This window comes from Hordeum vulgare, chromosome 6H (genome assembly GCF_904849725.1).
Source record: "Hordeum vulgare subsp. vulgare chromosome 6H, MorexV3_pseudomolecules_assembly, whole genome shotgun sequence".
Taxonomy (NCBI): domain Eukaryota; kingdom Viridiplantae; phylum Streptophyta; class Magnoliopsida; order Poales; family Poaceae; genus Hordeum; species Hordeum vulgare.
This window is the reverse complement of record NC_058523.1, coordinates 401,095,426-401,116,515: the sequence shown is the minus strand read 5'-3', so window position 1 is coordinate 401,116,515 and position 21,090 is coordinate 401,095,426.

Sequence of the window (21,090 nt, the reverse complement as noted above, 5' to 3'; positions counted from 1 at the left end):
GGCTAGCCAGTTGGAAGGCCAAGCTCTTGTCATATGGGGGACGATGGATTTTGATCAATCCTGACCTTAGCAATATGGTTCGATACATGTTGTCTTTCTTTCACTTATTGAAAAGGGTTCTTCGGTGTCTGGATTACTTTCGATCCAGATTTTTTTGGCAATGTGATAATGAATTCAAAAAATATCATCTGGCTAGGTGGACTATATTATGGCGCCCTAAAAGTCAAAGGGGCCTTGGAATTCAAGATCTTGAGATAAAAACATCGCTCTTCTGAGTAAATGGGTTTATAAATTACTAACTGAAAATGGAGTGTGGTAGGAAATCATTTGTAACAAATACGTGGGGTCTAAAGCTATCTCTCAAGTTCATTGGAAACCCGGTGATTCACATTTTTGGTACGGTGTCATTTGTAACAAATACGTGGGGTCTAAAGCTATCTCTCAAGTTCATTGGAAACCCGGTGATTCACATTTTTGGTACGGTGTCATGAAGGCCAAGGAATTCTTTTTTCAATTTGGTACTTTATCAGTTAAGGAGGGTTCTCCGGATCGATTCTGGGAAGATACCTCGCTAGGCACCACCCCACTTATGGTGCAGTACCCTCAGTTGTACATGATTGTGAGACACAAATTTGTCATGATCAAACAAGTGTTGGGACAAGAAAACCCTGATATTTCTTTTCATAGGGACCTCTTTGGCCCTCGCTTGGCAGCATGGAATGAATTACTCTCTCGTGTGAAGGATATTCAACTGACAAGTGAGCTGGACAAGTTTCGATGGAAACTGCATGTGACAGCCCGAGACCGACGTTTCAGAAGATTCCCCTCTCTTTCCGTTTCCGTCGTGTGTCTATTTTTATTTGTCGCATCATGTGCATCATCTGCATTGCATCGGCATCTCCGTTGCCGCCCGTTTTTCAAAACTTGCATCCGTTGTTAGTTGCCGGTTCGTGTCGTTGTCCGTTCTGAGCCCGACCGCACACGCATGCGCCCGCGGCATCGTTCGGAACCCTGTTTTAAAAGTGTGCGTAAAACTTTCTCTGATTGGGTTGAAATTTGACGTGCGGTCTTATTTTAATATAGCTAGGTCACTTGTCGAAATTCGTCGCGATCGGAGTTCGTCTGGTACCCGAACGGTCGACCTTAGCGGCACCGTCTTCGGTCTACCGTCGGACGTTCGTCGGTGTTTTAAAAATCGTTGCCCCGCCGCCCGCTTTCCCTCTTGTCTCCGGATACATACTCTGCACAGCCACTCGTCCGTCATGCGTTCGGAATTAGTCGAATCCGACCGCGCAGTTGGATCCGGAACGCGATTCCGGTTAACCTAGCCCTCCCTTTGCCTATAAATAGACCCCCCGTACTTATTTTCAGACAGCCCCTCCTTTGCCTCGAAAAGCGTGCAAACCCTAGGCTCTCCCGCACTCTCTCTCTCCCCGCAGCACCTCCTCCCACCAACCGACGGGCCCGCCCGAGCCCGCGCGTGGCCCGCCGAAGCCCATCCGCCGTCGCACCTCCCTCGCTGCCCGAGCTTCCCTGCCCGCGCCGCCGCACCTCCGCTGCCAGCCCCTCGCCGAGGTGCCCTGAGCAGCTCCCTCCGCTGTCGGCCGCCGCCATGACCCACCCCCGATCGCCGCTCGCCGGAGAGCCGCCTCCCCGAGCTGCCCCGGCCGGAAGCCCTGCGCGAGATCCCGCGGTTTCCTCGCCATCGTGTCGTGCTGCCAAGGCCTCGTCGTCGGCCGCCCTAAGCCCCCGCACCGAATGCACCTCCCTCACCGGATCCCGTCCCCGCGGCTCCCCGCCGGCGCCTCGCCCCGCTCCGCCGGCTGCCGGAGCAGCGACGCCGCCGGTCCTGGTCCTCGATCCAACCGGATCGGGAGGCCACCCAACCGCTACGTGTTGGCGTTGACCGCGCCTGGAGGCTCCTGGCCGCGTGGGCCTCGGCCCAGATCGCCCCCCCCCCCCCCTTCGGCCTGGCTCCCCCTGAGGCCTTTGGCCCAGCTCCCTCCGAGCCGGCCCATCTCCAGGCAAGGCCCGAGGTGAGCAGCTCCTTTCCCACCACTATACAGCGCCCCTGTACGATATGGCTATGTTGCGCCCAGTTCGGCCCGTAAGAGTATTTAGGGATTTTCGGAATTATTATAAATTCCAGAGAAATAGACGCATTTTAAAACGCGCGTATCTTTTAATTCGTAAGTCGGATCGGAACGTATTGTATATGTATCTTGTGTAGTTTTTCGCGTAGGTTACGATTTTGCAACTTGCATGCATGTTTGACGTAGTTTGTCTTGCCACATGCCTAGTTTAGTGTGTTGTCCCAATAGGGGATCGTCCCGTGTTATTTTTTCGTGCGTGTCCGGATTGCTCAAACTCCGTAGTAGAAATGTCCATGTTTTAGGAACCATTTTTCCATGTATTTTAGAGCGGTCATTTGTATTTTTGCGCGTAGGGATTTGCCGCTAGATTATTTTTCCGTGTTTAGGTCTTTATTTCGTATTTATGTGTGGCTTTATTTTTGTTGTGCAACCCCACATATTTTATATGTTTCCGTGGTAGAAAAATCCATGGGATTTTTCTGTGCAATTAGTTTTAGCTTTTGAGTAAGTTAGTTCGCGCGATATTTTGCCGTGATGCCCTTTTGTTTATTTCGTAGGATTTATTCCGTGCTTCGTTTGATTAAGTTGTCAACTAGAGAGTTGTTCTTGGGTGTTTACTCTAGCCCCTGGTATTTTTGGTTGCAATAGAAATGCATGTTTAGGTGTGATTTGCTTGCTCTCAAGTTGCTAGAAATAGTGCTGATTTGGAGGAGCTGAAATATTTCTAAGTCTGGAATCTGTTATATTTTGTTGATGTCTTGTCTTGCTTCTATCTTGTGATCTATAGCTCTTTTGAGGTAGGTCCAATGGAGTTAGTTGTAGTCATGGTGTTTTTCTAGCATGCCGTGAATTTTCATGCCATTTGAAGACCTGTAGCTATAGGTTTTGCTGCTGTCAATATGGCTTTAGATCGAAAACTGCACTTTCATGAGGTGTAATTTTCACTAAGTCTGAAATAGTGAGTGGGATGCCACTTTGTGACTTCTTTCCCTAATGATCCTTGATGCCATGCTAGTTGTTGTTAGTTGTTTGTGGTAGTGCTTCTTGCCCTCTTTAGTGACATGCCTTGGTTGAGTATATTGGAGTTGAGTAGCTCATAGTTGTGGGGCGTAGAAAATGCTGTGTGGCTAATTTTGGCAGTTTGTAGTGATTTCTTGTTTTGCTTGTAGTTTTTGAACCGTAGCTCCGTTTTGATCGTGTCCTACATGAAACTTGCTTAGAATCTCGTGTAGTTTCATTTTCTCTTGCTGTTTGTATGTTTTGAAGTGCTCGTGACCGTTGTTGCACACATATTGCATTCATGCCATCATATCTTGCGGTGTCCGTAACTTTTGATCTGTAGCTCCGTTGGAGATGTTCTCTATGTGTAGATTGCTTGAAATGACGCGTAGAATCACGTGAACCTATTTGTTTTGCTGTTTAACAACCAATTAAATGTGTTAGTTCAGATCTGGACAGAATTGTAAATTAACATGTGAGGTCGTCTCGGAGGTGCTATATGTCATTTCCGACCTCATTTAAAATGCCTAGATATGTAGTTTAATTGCGCTTCACCTCTTGCCATGCTTACCCACATTTAATATTGCCGTGTACCTAATCGGGATAGAACTAAATAAATTAACGTGGAGTTTCGTCAATATGCAACTCGTTGCATATTAAACTTCACTTAATGTGTAGTGTTTGTTTGTCGTGAATTGTCTTGCCGTGACTTGTTTGTATTCAGCCTGTCCATGCATCATATGTGTTGTGCATCGTGTGGTGAATATCGTGTGTTGATGCTTGTTCCGGTTTTCCCCGTCTAGATAGAGTTCCGCAAGCGTGTCGGATGTGAGGACCCGTTCGACTACATCGGTTCGTCTGCTTCACGGAGGCATTCTTCTTCCAAGCGGGATCTCAGGCAAGATGACCATTTCCCCAGATACCATTACTATCATTTCCATGCTAGTTTTATCGTTTCTGTCGTTATGTCTCGTTGCCTACCACATGTTAAATATCAGCCTCTCAACAATGCCATGATAACCTTCAACCTGTTCAACCTAGCAAACCTCTGATTGGCTATGTTACCGCTTGCTTAACCCTGTTGATAGCGTTGCTAGTTGCAGGTGCAGATGCTTCCATGCGAAAGCATGGGTTCCTTGTTATATCACCATATTAATGCTATTTAATTTAATGGACCTATATACTTGGTAAAAGGTGGAAGGCTCGGCCTTTCTAGCCTGGTGTTTTGTTCCACCTTTGCCCCCTTAGTTTCCGGCTACCGGTGTTATGTTCCATAAATGAGCGCTCCTAACACGATCGGGTTTGTTATGAGGACCTCCTTGATAATTCGTTTTAGATTAAAGCTGGTCTGGCGAGGCCCAACATTGATACTGCATTTGCCTAATCACCTAATAAAATTGCATAGGGACTTTCCGGACCCCGAGGATAATTTAATCAACCCCCCTCCCCCCCGGGGCCAGTGCTCCGCATGAGTGTTGGTCCACCCACCTTGTAGTCGGCGGTGCCACCTCGGGGCAACTCGAGGTTTGGCTACCGTCCACTATGCATAGACGGTGTGTCCTGAGAACGAGATACGCGGCTCTTATCGGGTTCGTCGGCACACCGGGTGGCCTTGCTGGATTAGTTTTACCTTTGACGAGATATCTTGTGCATCGGGATTCCGGTGATGCTTTGGGTAATCTCAGAGTTGAGGTTTTCCACTAGGGAATCCGACGAGATCGCGAGCTTCGTGATTGAGGATTTCTATGCGGCTTGTGGTAATTTGTGATGGACTAGTTGGAGCACCCCCGCAGGGTTAAATCTTTTCGGTAAGCCGTGCCCGCGGTTATGTGGCAACGTGGAAGCTTTGTTTAACACTGGTTCTAGATAACTTGAAGTTAACTTCATTAAAAAAAATATGCGTAACCGTGACTGTCTCTTTCGTGAGTTCTTTCTCCGATCGAGGACACGGTGGGGTTATGTCTGACGTAGGTAGGTGTTCAGGATCATTCATTTGATCATCAGTAGTTCACGTCCGTTATGCGTAGATCTTCCCCCTCTTATTTCTTGTACTCGTAAGTTTTAGCCACCTCATATATGCTTAGTCGCTGCTGCAATCTCACCACTTAACCATACCTCACCCATTAAGCTTTGCTAGTCTTAATACCTTTGGAAATGAGATTGCTGAGTCCCTTGTGGCTCACATATTACTACAACACCAGTTGCAGGTACATGTAAAGGTTACTTGACGCGAGCGCGTTGATTGTTCATTTGGAGTTGCTTCTTCTTCTTCTTCTTCATCGATCTAGGATGGGTTCCAGGCCGGTAGCCTGGAATAGCAAGGATGGACGTCGTTCTTCTTTTGTCGTTTGTTTTCGTCTGTAGTCGGACCCTGCTCTTACTCTTGATATTTATGTAATGTACTGATGTGACTCTGATGTAGCTTGTGGCAAGTGTAAGCCAATTCAATATATATATCTCATCTTTTCAGTACATGTACTTGTAACGATATCCATTCTTGCGACACGACGAGATGCGCTTCTATCCTTGACGAGGCATTCGTGCCAAATTGAGGATGGGGCCGCATCTTGGACGTGACACTGCATCAGAATGGCAGTTTCTCAGTAAAGTCCTTGTACGATGGAATGGTTCATAGTCATGTTCCCATTGATAACACAAAATTATGGAAGCTAAAAATACCTCTAAGAGTGAAGATATTCCTCTAGTTTTTAAGCAGAGGGGTCATCTTAACTAGAGATAACCTGGCATGACGTAACTGGCAAGATAGTAAAACATGCGTCTTTTGCCAACATGACGAGTCTATTAAACACTTATTTTTTTAAGTGTAAGTTCGCTCTCGCAGTATGGGCAATCGTTCAAGTAGCTTCTAATCTATACCCCCCATATAGTGCACGTAACATGTTCGGCAATTGGTTGCAAGGTATTGATAAACAATTTTCTGTACATGTTCTTGTGGGGGCGGCTGCCCTATGATGGGCATTGTGGCTTACCAGGAATGAAGTGGTTTTTAATAATAAATGTGTTTCTTCTCCTATGCGGGTTATCCATTCATGTACACGATGGCTCCATACTTGGTCTATCCTGCAGAAGCCGGAGGACAGAGACCTTTTTTTAGGTGTCTACCCGGCTAGAGCGTACGCGAGGGAGGTTTTCTCCTTTCATGGATGACAGTGTAATCTCCGGATAGGATCTACCCCGCCCTAGGCTGGATTGATTTATTTTTGCTACAAAACAATATATCTCTTTTTAGGTCTTTTGGACTTGTTGGCTGTGTGCATCTTGCTATGCAATGGTCGGGCATTCTTTCGATGCAGTTGTATCACTTTAATAAATCAATTTAAAGAAATGTCCTTTATCAAAAAAATGTTCCTTATCTTTCTTTCATAAAAAAGAATGAGTGGCTCCATTAGATGGAATAACCGAACCAGATAGTTGACGTACGAATTCCGCCTTGACCACTGAGAAGCTACTAGTCTTTTTCTGGTTCAGGGAAATATTTTGGATTTTGTCCTCATTACATAGAGGTAGAACTGCAACTTCTATCGTCATAGTAGCCTCTAGATCTCCACATTGCACATTTGTGTAACAATGAGTGAGACCTTTTTCATATCATCCAATGAGTGAAATATTTGACTATTGAATAAATAGAATTTTAGATAATGACACTTTGGGGCACCATGTATTGTGCATGACCTCCAATATTTGAATTCAACACTCATATATAACAACTCTATTTTGCAAATCCCTGGCAAAAGAAAGACCCCATTTTGTCAAGAAGAAACATCATACACATAAATGTGTAAACAATGGACTTTCTTGTTCAAACTACGCCATTTTACTAATTTTTAGAATCTAAAAAAGCTTGTGTGCACCTTTTTCAATAGGAATAAAAGAATTATTATTTCTACTTATAAAGGTTAGTGTCCGTGGTGAGTTTACATGTGGGACCACATAAATAAATAAATGTATTTGTATCCAGATGTGAGACTAGCAGGTTTTCAAAACATAGAATAAACAAATATCATTTTTGTGAGACCTATCCCAAATAAACAAATACACCACTCGCCTAATATAAGAACAACACTCTTATAAAAACATAGATTATAAATGCATACGACTCCAGTTCAAAATCATGGCTTTTATATTAATTTCTCTGTCCAACCAATTCTTTCAGTTCTATAGCATAACAGAAGAGAGTGAACACATTTATTTATTTTTGCGGAGGAGAGAGCGAACACATTGCAACTTCAACATGGTTGTAGACGTTCTCCTCCTACCAAATCCATGACCTTGCATTCAAATTACTTATGATCATTTACCTATGTTTTAAAATTTAAAATGTTATCTCACTATAAATCTCGCAAAGGACCTACAATGGTTGCTTAAAAATCATCTATGCCTACAACATGACCTTTTATTATATTTACGTTCTCTTTTTAATTATAAATCATGCAATAGTCGTATGCCATCAGATGATCTCTTACGGTTCCGTAGCAACGCACGAGTATTGTGCTAGTGTATTTAAACTTTTGGATTGGGTTTTTTTGCAGAAAATTGGAGCCACCTGCCGTAGGGCCTTTAGGCCCGGCCAGGTTATCCATGCCAAAATTTAATGTGAAGATGTTAGAGGAGTGGCCAATCCTATACAATCAGAGTCTAGAATAAAGTATCTGGTGGAAACTGAATTGCAATGAAAACTCGGTGGAAACTGCATATAAAAGTCTTTAGAAAACTCATAAAATAGGTATGTCACCGAGGTAATTTGTATGAACATACGAAACTGGAAGTCTAAACCCAACTTAATTAATAATTAAGAAAAAATTATGCATGAACTGGAATGATATATTGATTATCACTATTCATTTCTTAATTTGTATTTTACATGCCACTGAAAAGAATTTGATTTTGAGTAGAAATCTTATATATCTTTAGAACATCACTTTCTCAACATAATATATCAGTTTTACTCGAAAACTCCAAAGCAAAGTTTTGATGTATCTATGCAGTAACATAGGTACACTATGACCGCAAAAAAAAAAAACTAAAAAAAACTCGTAGTTAACACTAGATATTTTCTCGAAGTCAAGCCCAACAATCTCCAACCTCAGAAGTTAGGCCTATGTTCAGCCACAATATCAGATTGACGCTTATAGCGCCAGATACAAAAGTATATTAAAGGGACAGCCCACGGTCCAAAGAGAAAAAACTCTTGGTTATCCTAGTTTGGAGGAATTTAGAATAATCCTATGATAGGTTTACCATTTTTTCATATTTTTTATCTTTACGGATTTTCTGTTCTAGATTTTCTGGATTTATCTCCTTTCTATTTTATTAATTCCATAGACTTTTAATTATTTGAGAACGTCTTCTATACTTTGTGAACATCTTCTATACGGAATCCCTCAACAATTTTTAAATTCATGAACATTTCTATAACTGGAGAACATATTTCAAATTCATAAAATTCTTTCAAATTTTACAGATATTTCCTACAATTCTGGAGCATTTATTAAATTCACTAATATGTTTTATAATTTAAAACATTAATGAACCACGGAATTTTGTAATAGTTGTATTTGTTTTTTGAAATTTGTGAGCATTTTTGTTCAAATTCACGAACAATTTTCATTCATGATTATTCTTGCAAATTCGTGTTTTTTAATTTGACAATAGAAAAAGAATTAATTTTATGCGTAGACCACGGAAAAGAGAGCAAGCTGAGCCAAGCTAGCTATCGATGAGAGTAGAGTATGTGAATTTTGGTCATTTTTTTTTATTTTGTGAGTATTTTTTGAATTCGGGAACATTTACAAATTCATAGATCTTGTAATAATGAGTGACTTATTTTAGGATTTGGGAAAAATAATTCAACGATCAACATTTTTTAAATACACAAGTATTTTCAGAATTCACTGTAAGTTTCAGATTTTCAAACATACTTTACAATTCACGAACGTTTTCTAAATTCACCAATATTATGTAAATTAATGAAAAAAAATCAAATTCACAAAGAAATATCAATTCACCAAAAAAATCAAGTCTATGCACTGTCAAATTTTGCAGACAGTTTTTATAATTCTTGGATGTTTTAAGTTTTTTGGAATATAAATAAATTCAATATTATTTTTCAAAATCGCTGACCATTTTTAAAATCTAGGAAACTTAAATCGGAAAATATATTTATGGTATTAAATATTTCTAAATTTCTAAATATGCTTCTGAATCCCACATTATTTATTTTAAAAAATATATTCAAAGTAATATAAAGCATACGTCCAGAGAGTTGGCATGAGAAAGGAGCCACCAAATAACTCGGAATTACAAAAGCGGTGAAAAAGCTGCCGTCCTCGCCAAGGTTGTGCGTGTTTGCTCGTTACCCGGCTAAGAGCATCTCCAGCCCTTGAAGTCTCCAAAAACATCACCGAACTAAAAAGATTGGTGTCTTGTAAGGGTCAAATGCCTCAACCGATGATAATATGGACGCATCTTCCGAGCCACACCCCCATCCTCAATCAAAAGTTTGTGAAGGAAATGATGAAGTGAATAAAAAAAGACACGTGGAAAGACGTGAATCGCCGAAACTTCCGTCGGCACCCCAAGAGCTCCTAGCACGTCGGGTTTAGTCTGGGTATGTCGGTGCTATTTTGACATCCTGAGGGCGCTAGGGGTGTGTCTGGTCGTTTTTCGGTCAAAAAGCGCTTCCGAGCCTAATACTGAACCTAAAATGGTGTCATGGGGGCATCCTTGGAGCGTGGCTGGAGTTTCTCTAAGAGCATCTCTAGCAAACCCTGTAAAAATCAACCCTTAAAAACATGTATAAAGGAAATTATAGACCATTTTTACGGTGCAAAATTGCTCCGGACAAAACAAACCCCGTAAATGAAAGTGTATTCAACTATAGCTCATTAGTTTCATTTTTCCTTCGGTCCCGCCGAGCCGTCTCCGGCCACGGCGTGCCTCGCCTTAGCACCCCGGCGCCGCCCGCCTCGCCCCCACCTCATTCTGGCACCGCTCATTCCGGGCCATGCATGCAATGGAGGAGCCTTGCACTGCCCATCTCGACCACGCGCTTCATGTCCCGTCCACCCGTCCTCGATTTGAGCCCGACACTATCCGCAGCCCCGCGCGCATTCCCCTTCGTGGCCGTGTGAGCCCTCCCAACCCTGCCTCGCTCTTCTTCGGTGCTGCCCCATCCTGATTCGGGCCACGTGTGGCCTGCTCCGCCCTGCCCGTGGACAGCCTCGCCTCGGCAGTGGAGGTCGAATCAGCCGCAATTCGGACCTGCAGCAGCATTTTCGGGCGTGCAGCGGCTTCTTCTGACGTGCAACGACAAATTTCGATGAGTTCCATGTACATTCCAGCCAATTCCTGTGATCTTCTTTTGAAAATCTGTGAACTATTTTAGAAATTGATAAAGTTTTTTTTAAATCTGTGATCTTCTTTTGAAAATCTGTGAACATATTTCAAAATTTGTGAACTTTTTCCAAAATTATTGAACTATTTTTAAAAACTTATGAATTGTTTTTCCAAATTGGATGATTTTTTTCGAAATTTATAAACTTTTTGAAAGTCCATGAACATATTCTAAAAATCTGTGATCTTTTTTTGCATAATCATTGAACTTTTTGTAAATCTGATTCAGTGCTTTTTAATTCAATAAAATTTTAATATACGTTTTCTAATTCACATTTTAAAAATCAATGATTTTTTTTTAAGACCTACAGTGGAGCGTCAGGAGATGTTTTATGGTTCATGTTTTATGAAGCATGAACCGGCGCGTGCAGCGTCCTATAGGAGCTCCCCCAATGGGTGTCCAATAGAGGGTCTCGACCGTTAAATCCTAGTTGAGGCCCATAGCATCAACTATCGAATGCCACACCCGCATGCCGTTCGTGGTTGTAGGTTTTTTCTTTCTGTTGTACACTTGATCCTTATTCGTTCTTTTTTCTTATGGTTTTTATTCCTTCTTCTTTCTTGGGTTCGGCTATAATGGAAATCCTCGAATAGAGCTGTTTCGTATTCCAATCTAACTCCAACAATGCATTGTCTTCTCATTTATTTTCTCTCATGGTTTTCTATTTTAGGTTTTGTATTTGGTTTCTTTTTTCCTTTTTTGCTTTTTCAGAAAAGTTACCTTGAAATTGTATTGTGAAGTTTATAAGACTGTGTGGAGTTTAAATAAAATCAGAAATTTCAAATATTTTTTGTGTTTTCAAATTTTGTTCAGAATTTCAAAAACTGTATTTGTTTTCATAATTTTTTCACAATTTGAAAATTTGTTCGCACTCTAAAAGAAAAGAATTTTCAAAACAAAATGGACCTGATTTCATAAAATGTTTGAGTTATTTTTCATTTTTCCTTTTTAGTACACAATGAACAATTCTTTAAGGCTATTCACAGTGGGAAGTAACTTAGACTATTGTTATGGATATGACACTAGTTAAAATAGTATAAAGTATCATAAAAGTAGTATCATATATGGTTGCATCTATTAGATTGCACACTCATTTTGCCTTGAGTTTCGTTATGTTACAGTAACATACTGTGTTATCACAAACATTTTTCTCCTCATGAACTACTTGCCACATACACAAATTGGCTTTGGAATGCGTTATACTCCTTCCGTCTCAAATTAAGTGACTAAACTTTATACTAACTTAAATACAAAGTTAGTACAAAGTTGAGTCACTTAATTTACTAGATAAGTTACTACCACCATGACTAGTCTAATATAATAGGAACATTTGTAGGATACACACTAAACATTTTTTTAATATGCGTTGACCATTTTTTAAGTATAATCCGACTTTTTTAACATATAGTGAAAGTTTTTAATATACAGTGAACATTTTTTGATTACACTAAGCAATTTTTGAATTTCAAAGCAGTTTGAAGAATAATTTCTTTATTGTTTTTAGTTTTAAAAGTATTTTCTGAAATGTAGCAACATTTTAAAATTCATGAAGTTTTTTGAAATACTGAACATCTTTTGAAATTTTGAATATTTGTTTGCTTCATATACCTTCTTATGAGAAAACATCATTAAGAACTAGCCTTGTTACTTGGTACACCCTCTATAACGGTTGGAGTACTAAGATCATCTCTAACAGATTCCGTATAAAGCCATGACCCATAAAATAATCGTCAAAATACGGATTGGCACGAAAAATGTTGTCTGATTACACCCCACAAACGCATCCGATCTGTAATTTTTTTGAGGGGCACGGCAAAATCCTATCCCCAACCCGCAAAAACGCAAGTTTCCTCCTCGCCCCTACGGTGCCCTCTATCCGAGGAAAGCGGTTGGCGGGAGGAACACTTCAGTCCACACCCTTTCCCTACCCCCTTCCGCCATCGCTTGCCATTGGTTTCGCTTGTCCGTCGCCAGCAATTCCGGCCAAATATGCGGGTGAAATCGTGTTGCGGGGGCGCCCCTACCCTCTTCTACCGAGCCGCTGCACCGGCTCCCTAGATCCGCCGATCCATCGCCGGAGAGTCACCGTCGAAGAGCCACCACCCCGAGCACACGACGAGTTTGTACTTGTGCTTGTGTCGAGCGGTATGCATTGCTGGTTAACGAGGTGCGCGTATTTGTGAATTTAGATGGAATTGAGCCCGTGCGAGAAGTTTTTGCTCGATGATTCTATTGGAAATATGCCCTAGAGGCAATAATAAAATAGTTATTATTATATTTCCTATTTCAAGATAATCATTTATTATCCGTGCTATAATTGTATTGAATGGAAACATAAATACATGTGCGGATACATAGACAAAATACTGTCCCTAGTAAGCCTCTAGTTGACTGGTTCGTTGATCAAAGATGGTTAAGGTTTCATAGCCATAGACAAGTGTTGTCACTTGATAAGGGGTAACATCATTAGGGGAATGATGTGATGGACAAGACCCAAATTATAACCTTAGCATGTGATCGTGTTATTTTGTCGCTATTATTTTATGCATGTCAAGTATACATTCCTATGACCATAAGGTCATGTAACTCACTCACATCGGAGGAATGCCTTGTGTGTTTCAAACGTCGCAACGTTACCGGATGACTATAAAGGTGCTCTACAGGTATCTACGAAGGTGTCTGTTGACTTGGCACGGATCAAGACTAGGATTTGTCACTCTGTGTGACGGAGAGGTATCTCGGGGCCCACTCGGTAATACAACATCACAAACAAGCCTTGCAAGCAATGTGACTAAAGAGTTAGCCACGGGATCTTGTATTATGGAACGAGTAAAGAGACTTGCGGGTAACGAGATTGAAATAGGTATGGCGATACCGACGATCGAATCTTGGGCAAGTAATATACCGAAGGACAAAGGGAATGATATACGGGATTGTGTGAATCCTTGACATAGAGTTTCAACCGATAAGATCTTCATAGAATATGTAGGATCCAATATGGGCATCCACGTCCCGTTATTGGATATTGGCAGGAGAGTGTCTCAGTTCATGTCTACATAGTTCTCGAACCCGCAGGATGTGCACACTTAAGGTTCAATGACGTTTCAGTATAGTTGAGTTATAGGTGCTGGTGACCGAAGGTTATTCTAAGTCCCGGACGAGATCCTGAACGTCACGAGGAGCCCTGGAATGGTCCGGAGCCAAATATTGATATATAGGAAGTCCAGTAGTGTCGGCAGGGTGCCGGGGGACCACCGGGAGGGGTGTGACGACCCAAGAGCCTTATGGGCCGTGAGAGGAAGTGGACCAGCCCCTGGTGGGCTGGCCAAAGCCTCTTTCAAAATCCCATGCGACTAGGAGTGGATATAAAAGGCAAAAGTCCTTTAAAAGGAAAGGAAGGAGGAGTCCTCCCAAAGTAGTCCACCTCCCTTGTGGGAAGGTGGACTCTTCCTTGTAGGGTTCGACCGACCCTTTCTCCTTGGAGTAGGGGCCAAGGCTGCCTCCTCTCCCCTCCTCCTATATATACTAGAGGTTTTGAGGGTTTTGAGACATAGAAATCAGCCGTGTGATGCCCTCTCTTTAGATCTTTTTCTCTTCTAGTCTAGTTTCAGCGGTGCTTAGGCGAAGCCCTGCTGGAATAGCTCCACCACCATCGCCGTCACGTTGTTGCGCTGCCGGAGAACTCGTCTACCTCTTCTCCCCCTCTTGTTGTATCAAGAAGGCGGAGATCGCTGTCGAGCTATACGTGTGCTGAAGGAGGAGGTGATGTCCGTTCGGCGCTAAATCGGGATGGATCATGGGACGGCTGCGATTTGGATCGCGAAGACGTTCCACTACAACAACCGCGTTTCTTAACTCTTCCCACTTAGCAATCTACAAGGGTATGTGGATCCGATCTCCCCTCTCATAGATGATCATCACCATGATGGGTCATTTGTGTGCGTATTAAAATATTTTCTTTCCCATGCAACGTTCCACAATAGTGGCATCATGAGCTAGGTTTATGCGTAGATGACATCTCGAGTAGAACACAAAAGAGTTTGTGCGCGTTGATGTTCAATTTGCTGCCCTCCTTAGTCTTTTATTGATTCGGCGGTATTGTTGGATTGAAGCGGACCGGACCAACTTTACTCGTATGCTTATGAGAGACCGGTTTCATCGACTCACATGCAACTTGTTGCATAAAGATGACTGGCGGGTGTCTGTTTCTTCAACTTTAGTTTAATCGGATTTGACCGAGGCGGTCCTTGGAGAAGGTTAAATAGCAATTTGCATATCACTGTTGTGGCTTTGTGTAAGTAAGATGTGACCATACTAGATATCCATAGCAGCCACGTAAAATTTGCAACAACAAATTAGAGGACGTCTAACCTATTTTTGCAGGGTATGCTTGTGATATGATATGGTCAATGACATGATATGATATATTGGATATATGAGATGATCATGTTGTAATAGTTAAATATCGACTTGCACGTCGATGCTACGACAACCGGCAGGAGCCATAGGGTTGTCTTTAAATTTATTTTGCGCTTGTAGATGCTCTTGCTATATCGCTAGGCAGTAGCTTTAGTAGTAACATCACATATAGCGCGACAACCTTGATGGTAGCACGATGATGGAGATCTTGGTGCAGCGCCGGTGATGATGGAGATCATGTGGGTGCTTTGGTGATGGAGATCAAGAAGCACAAGTTCATGGCCATATCATGTCACTTATGATTTGCATGTGATATTAATCCTTTTATGCACCTTATTTTGCTTAGGACGATGGTAGCATTATAAGGTGATCTCTCACTAAAATTTTAAGATAAAATTGTGTTCTCCCCGATGGTGCACCGTTGCGATAGTTCATTGTTTCGAGACACCACGTGATGATCGGGTGTGATAGACTCAACGTTCACATACAATGGGTGCAAAACAGTTGCACACGCGGATCACTCGGGTTAAGCTTGACGAGTCTAGCATGTACAGACATGGCCTCGGAACACAAGAGATCGAAAGGTCGAGCATGAATCATATAGTTGATATGATCAACATGGAGATGTTCACCATTGAAACTAATCTCAACTCACATGATGATCGGACTTGAGGTAGTGGATTTGGATTATGTGCCACTCGAATGACTAGAGGGATGTCTATTTGAGTGGGAGTTTATTAGTAATATGATTAGCTAAACTCAATTGTCTTGAACATAGTCTAACTAATCTTTGCAAAATTTTATGTTGTAGATCAATGGCTCACGCAGTAGCAACCCTGAATTTTAATGCGTTCCTAGAGAAAGCTCAGTTGAAAGATGATGGAAGCAACTTTGTCTGAGTTGACTGAAGTCCTTCAGGCTACCCAAAAGTCCTATGTCCTTGATGAACCGCTAGGTGATGAACCACCCCAACCCGTGTTGCGTGAAGTTATGAACGTCTGGCAGACGCGCAAGGATGACCACTCGTTAGTTCAATGTGCAGTTTTGTATGGCTTAGAACAGGGACCTCAAAGGCGTTTTGAACGTCATGGAGCATATGAGATGTTCCAGGAATTGAAGTTTATCTTTGATAAGAATGCCCGGATGGATAGGTATGAGACCTTTGATAAGTTCTATGCTTGCAAAATGGAGGAGAACGGTTGTGTCAGTGAACATGTGCTCAAAATGTCTGGGTACTCTAACCATCTGGCTAAGCTGGGAATTGCTCTCCCGCAGGAGGCTATCACTAACACAGTTCTTCAGTCACTGCCACCAAGCTACAAAGGCTTTGTGTTGAAATATAACATGCAAGGGATGAATAAATCAATCGTCAAGCTATTTGCGATGCTGAAAGTCGCAGACTCAGAAATCCAGAAGGAGCATCAAGTTTTGATGGTCAATAAAACCACTAGTTTCAAGAAAAATGGCAAGGGGAAGAAGGGTAACTCCAAGAAGAGTGGCAAAGTTGTTGCCCCTCTGACGAAGAAACCCAAGCCGGAAACTGAGTGCTACCATTGCAAGGGGACTGGTCACTGGAAGCGGAACTGTCCCAAGTATTTGGCAGATAAGAAGGCGGCCAACGCCAAACAAGGTATATTTGTTATACATGTTATTGATGTGTACCTCACCATCTCTCGTAGTAGTGCCTGAGTATTTGATATCGGTTCTGTTGCTCACATTTGCAAATCAAAATAGGAACTGGGGAACAAACGAAGGTTGTCAAAGGATGAAGTGGTGATGCACGTGGGAAATGGTTCCAAGGTTGATGTGATTATCGTCGGCACTATCTCACTTCATTTACCATCAGGGTTAGTTATGAACTTAAATAATTGTTATTTAGTGAATGCATTAAGCATGAACATTATATATGGATCTTGTTTATTGCGAGACGGTTACTCATTTAAGTGAGAGAATAATGGTTGTTCTATTTATATGAGTAATATCTTTTGTGGTCATGCACCCAATGTGAGGGGTTTGTTCATATTGAATCTCGATAGTGATGACACTCATATCCATAACACTAAGACCAAAAGATGTAGATTTAATAATGATAGTGCCACTTTCCTGTGGCACTACCGCTTAGGTCATATTGGTTTAAAACTCATGAAGAAACTCCATAGTGATGGACTTTTGGAGTCCCTTGATTTTGAATCACTTGACACATGCAAACCATGTCTCATGGGCAAGATGACTAAGACTCCGTTCTCCGGAACAATGGAGCGTGCAAGTGACTTGTTGGAGATCATACATACTAATGTGTGCGGACCAATGAGCATTGAAGCGCACGGTGGATATCATTATTTTCTCACCTTCACTCATGATTTGAGTAGGTATGGTTATATCTACTTGATGAAGCACAAGTCTGAAGCGTTTGAAAAGTTCAAGCAATTTCAGAGTGAAGTTGAAAATCATCGTAACAAGAAAATCAAGTTCCTATGATCTGATCGAGGAGGTGAGTATCTCATTTACGAGTTTGGTGCTCACTTTAGACAATGTGGAATTTCTTGGGGAACGTCGCATGGGAAACAAAAAATTTCCTACGCGCACGAAGACCTATCATGGTGATGTCCATCTACGAGAGGGGATGAGTGATCTACGTACCCTTGTAGATCGTACAACAGAAGCGTTAGAGAACGCGGTTGATGTAGTGGAACGTCCTCACGTCCCTCGATCCGCCTCGCGAACAATCCCGCGATCAGTCCCACGATCTAGTACCGAACGGACGGCACCTCCGCGTTCAGCACACGTACAGCTCGACGATGATCTCGGCCTTCTTGATCCAGCAAGAGAGACGGAGAGGTAGAAGAGTTCTCCGGCAGCGTGATGGCGCGCCGGAGGTTAGTGATGACCTTGTCTCAGCAGGGCTCCGCCCGAGCTCCGCAGAAACGCGATCTAGAGGAAAAACCGTGGAGGTATGTGGTCGGGCTGCCGTGGAAAAGTCGTCTCAAATCAGCCCTAAAACCTCCGTATATATAGGTGGGAGGGAGGGGACCTTGCCTTGGGGCTCAAGGAGCCCCAAGGGGGTCGGCCGAGTCCAAGGGGGGAGGACTCCCCCCCCAAACCGAGTTGGACTTGGTTTGGTGGGAGGGAGTCCCCCTTCCTTCCCACCTCCTCCTTTTTTTTCTTTTCCTCTTGATTTTCTTTTCCTTGGCGCATAGAGCCCTTTTGGGCTGTCCCACCAGCCCACTAAGGGCTGGTGTGCCACCCTCAAGGCCTATGGGCTTCCCCGGGGTGGGTTGCCCCCCCGGTGAACTCCCGGAACCCATTCGTCATTCCCGGTACATTCCCGGTAACTCCGAAAACCTTCCGGTAATCAAATGAGGTCATCCTATATATCAATCTTCGTTTCTGGACCATTCCGGAAACCCTCGTGACGTCCGTGATCTCATCCGGGACTCCGAACAACATTCGGTAACCAACCATATAACTCAAATACGCATAAAACAACGTCGAACCTTAAGTGTGTAGACCCTGCGGGTTCGAGAACTATGTAGACATGAACCGAGAGACTCCTCGGTCAATATCCAATAGCGGGACCTGGATGCCCATATTGGATCCTACATATTCTACGAAGATCTTATCGTTTGAACCTCGGTGCCAAGGATTCATATAATCCCGTATGTCATTCCCTTTGTCCTTCGGTATGTTACTTGCCCGAGATTCGATCGTCAGTATGCGTATACCTATTTCAATCTCGTTTACCGGCAAGTCTCTTTACTCCTTCCGTAATACAAGATCCCGCAACTTACACTAAGTTACATTGCTTGCAAGGCTTGTGTGTGATGTTGTATTACCGAGTGGGCCCCGAGATACCTCTCCGTCACACGGAGTGACAAATCCCAGTCTTGATCCATACTAACTCAACTAACACCTTCGGAGATACCTGTAGAGCATCTTTATAGTCACCCAGTTACGTTGCGACGTTTGATACACACAAAGCATTCCTCCGGTGTCAGTGAGTTATATGATCTCATGGTCATAGGAATAAATACTTGACACGCAGAAAACAGTAGCAACAAAATGACACGATCAACATGCTACATCTATTAGTTTGGGTCTAGTCCATCACGTGATTCTCCGAATGACGCGATCCAGTTATCAAGCAACAACACCTTGTTCATAATCAGAAGACACTGACTATCTTTGATCAACTGGCTAGCCAACTAGAGGCTTGCTAGAGACGGTGTTTTGTCTATGTATCCACACATGTAAATGAGTCTTCATTCAATACAATTATAGCATGGACAATAAACGATTATCTTGATACAGGAATTATAATAATAACTATATGTATTATTGCCTCTAGGGCATAATTCCAACAGTCTCCCACTTGCACTAGAGTCAATAATCTAGCCCTCACATCACCATGTGAATTACATTGTAATAAATCTAACACCCATACAGCTCTGGTGTTGATCATGTTTTGGCCGTGGAAGAGGTTTAGTCAGCGGGTCCGCTATATTCAGATCCGTGTGCACTTTGCATATATTCACGTCCTCTCCCGCGACGTAGTCGCGGATGAGGTTGAAGCGTCGTTTGATGTGTCTGGTCTTCTTGTGAAACCGTGGTTCCTTTGCTAAGGCAATGGCACCAGTGTTGTCACAGAACAAGGTTATTGGATTCAGTGCGCTTGGCACCACTCCAAGATCCGTCATGAACTGCTTCATCCAGACACCCTCCTTAGCCGCCTCCGAGGCAGCCATGTACTCCGTTTCACATGTAGAATCTGCTACGACGCTTTGCTTGGAACTGCACCAGCTTACTGCACCCCCATTAAGAATAAATACGTATGTGGTTTGCGACTTAGAGTCGTCCGGATCTGTGTCAAAGCTTGCATCGACGTAACCTTTTACCGCGAGCTCTTCGTCACCTCCATACACGAGAAACATCTCCTTAGTCCTTTTCAGGTACTTCAGGATATTCTTGACCGCTGTCCAGTGATCCACTCCTGGATTACTCTGGAACCTACCTGCCATACTTATGGCCAGGCTAACATCCGGTCTAGTGCACAACATCGCATACATGATAGAACCTATGGCTGAAGCATAGGGGACGGAGCGCATATGCTCTCTATCTTCATCAGTTGCTGGGCACTGAGTCTTACTCAATCTCGTACCTTGTAGAACTGGCAAGAACCCTTTCTTGGACTGTTCCATTTTGAACCTCTTCAAAACTTTATCAAGGTATGTGCTTTGTGAAAGTCCTATCAGGCGTTTTGATCTATCCCTATAGATCTTAATGCCTAGAATGTAAGCAGCTTCTCCTAGGTCCTTCATAGAGAAACTTTTATTCAAGTAATCCTTTATGCTTTCTAAAAACTCTACGTTGTTTCCAATCAGTAATATGTCATCCACATATAATATTAGAAACGCCACAGAGCTCCCACTCAGTTTCTTGTAAATACAAGATTCTCCAACCACTTGTATAAACCCAAATGCTTTGATCACCTCATCAAAGCGTTTGTTCCAACTCCGAGATGCTTGCACCAGTCCATAAATGGATCGCTGGAGCTTGCACACCTTGTTAGCATTCTTAGGATCGACAAAACCTTCGGGTTGTATCATATACAATTCTTCCTTAAGGAAACCGTTAAGGAACGCCGTTTTGACATCCATATGCCAGATTTCATAATCGAAAAATGCAGCTATTGCTAACATGATTCTGACGGACTTAAGCATCGCTACGGGTGAGAAAGTCTCATCGTAGTCAACTCCTTGAACTTGTGAAAAACCCTTTGCCACAAGTCGAGCTTTATAAACGGTCACATTACCGTCAGCGTCCGTCTTCCTCTTAAAGATCCATTTGTTCTGAATGGCCTTGCGGCCCTCAGGCAGTACCTCCAAAGTCCACACTTTGTTCTCATACATGGATCCTATCTCGGACTTCATGGCTTCCAGCCATTTGTTGGAATCTAGGCCCACCATTGCTTCTACATAATTCGCAGGTTCATTGTTGTCTAACAACATGATTGATAAGACGGGATTGCCGTACCACTCTGGAGCAGCACATGGTCTCGTCGACCTGCGTGGTTCGACAGAAACTTGAACTGGAGTTTCATGATCATCATCATTAACTTCCTCCTCAACCGGCATCGCAATGACAGAGGTTTCCCCTTGCCCTGCGCCA